Genomic DNA, 2514 nt, shown 5'->3' with positions numbered 1-2514 from the left:
TATGCAATCTGCACAACATTGGACAAACAGGACAGTCTCTATGCAATCTGCACAACATTGGACAAACAGGACAGTCTCTATGCAATCTGCACAACATTGGACAAACAGGACAGTTTCTATGCAAGGGGATAAATGGACACAAATCAGACATTAGAAGTGGGAATACCCCAAAACCAGTTGCAGAATATTTTGGTACAGTACAGGAATTACAGGTTACAGTACTTAAACAAGCAAATTACAAAGGAAGACTAATAAGAAAAATATCTGAATTGAAATATAGTTGCAAATTACAATCCATACAGCATGGTGTAGTGGTTTGAATGTTGAACTACAATTCTGGAGACCAAGTTCAATTACCAGTTTGGCCATGAAATCCACTAGGTGACATTGGGCAAGTTGCATGGCCTCAGCCTCCTCCTCTGAAATCGTGCCAAGAAAACCCAGGATAGGTTCACCTTAGGGTCACCATAAGTAGGAAACAACTTGAAGGCACACAACAACAACAACAGAGGTGTGAATAAAGACAATGGCTTAATGGTACAGTGCATGTACTAATACATGCAACAAAAGGAAGTTTCTCAGAGGTTTTGAACTCAAAGAAACTGACTTTTGGTAAGCAAATTTGTTGCTTTCACACATTGATACTAACTGACCCCTGAAAAGGGAGTTTATCACATGCACTTTTCAGCCAGATCTGGGCATGGGACAGGATCGGGCTGGAACGGGGGGAAATGGTTTTATTACACACAAAATTGCTGCTGCGCTGCTGATCGACCATCACTTGGCCAATTTTGGTACTATGGAAAGCTTCCCTGGTAGCAAAATCACCAGAAGAAGCACAGCTGGGGGACTAGTGATGATCAGGCAGCACCGCAGCAGCAATTTTATGTGCAATAAAACCTGTTTCCCCCATTCCAGCCTTATCCCATCCCATGCCCAGATCGGGCTGAAAAGTGCATAAGATAAACTCCCTGGTCTGAAAGTCCTGTAACATCAAATTTAGGAGAAGGAACCTGATTTACATCTTTCTAGATCCTATTCCATTCAGTTCCACTCCCTCAAATTTGTAGACATGCTTTACATATCGAGGTCTGGATATCACTCTGTATTGCATATGAAAAAGTGGGCTTATATACATGAAACGTCATGCTAAAATAAAAACCAGTTAGTCTTAAAGGTGCCACTATATTTCTGTTCTTCCTCTCCCACTCCTTTCTTCCTTTTTTATAGTAATTTGAGAGCATGAGTAACTGGGATTCCCATCATCATGAAAGAGAGTCCTTCATGTGCCTGTCTACATATGTAAGCCCTTTTTTAGATACATGCAAATCTCCAGACAAACTGAAGTCCTAGGCGGGTTATAGACCACCCATTTGGGGCGATCTGCACCCACCCCTTTCCCCGCCGGATTGGGGCCTCAGCGTGCAGAGCGGCAGCTGCTGAGGCCCCGATCCGCTGCTTTTCAGGCTGCGGGGAAGCAGCAAAACGCCGCTTCCCCGCAGCCTGAAAAGGGGTGTCCCTGGGGCTTCAAGCACCAAGGACACCCCGCGGCGGCAGGGAGAAGAGAAAGGGGCCACTTGGCCCCTTTCTCTTTTAGTCCTCTGGGCGCAGCCGTCTGAAGGCTGCGCCCAGCGGGCTAAACCAGGAAGGAGCTCCGAAATGGAGCTCCTTCCTGCTCCGTATTGAGAGCGCACTAAGCGCCCTGGCGTGGAGCAAGGACGTCACTTCCGCGCCGCCCCGTCTAGAGGTGGTGTGGCCGTGACGTCCTCACCGCGGCGGCCGTATGGAAGGGCCACCGCCATTTAGTGCATGACGAGCACGCACTAGGGTTAGGGCGGTGCAGAAGCACCGCCCTTTTGTAACCCTAGTGCGTGCTCATCACGCACTAAAGTGCCGGTTTGTAACCGGCCCTAGTTAGGCTAGGTGGGCATGTGATGGAAACTGATGTGGATTAGCAGCTCCATTGGCCACACAAGCCTTGAAAGGCCCCCATTTGCCCCCATCCCAGACCCCAAATTGAATTACTACCCTTAAATCACTCCCAGGCATAGAAAGACAATTTTACCATGCTTTTGGCCCTCTCTGGGTCATTTGGGGCCTAAGAAAGTCCTTTCCCGCCACAGAAACTGACCCTAAAGGCAATGTTGGAGATCTTGGAGAAATAAAATGGCTCTTCAACTCACAGATTGTACATGTCCATTCCAGATCTTGGGAGTGAGATTAGCTCACACATTATTGATAATTCCTTCACATTTGTGATGCTTACTGCTCATGAATAGTTCCTAAACACAGCAGTTCTTAACAGGTTATTATTATTTTTTGGCAAGTGACAAAATTTTAGAGGAGAAAACCAAGATAAATGTCTATGGATACACATACAGCACACACACACACACACACACACACACACTCATATGTATTACAAAATAAATATATCATGGGCACAAGAGCCATTGTTATTGAGAAAAAAGATCAAGGAAAATTCTATTTTGAGTGCATTGGTCTTCACATAAG

Source organism: Sceloporus undulatus, chromosome 4 (genome assembly GCF_019175285.1).
Source record: "Sceloporus undulatus isolate JIND9_A2432 ecotype Alabama chromosome 4, SceUnd_v1.1, whole genome shotgun sequence".
Lineage (NCBI taxonomy): Eukaryota > Metazoa > Chordata > Lepidosauria > Squamata > Phrynosomatidae > Sceloporus > Sceloporus undulatus.
The sequence above is the reverse complement of the archived record's forward strand: the minus strand, read 5'-3'. Positions refer to the sequence as shown.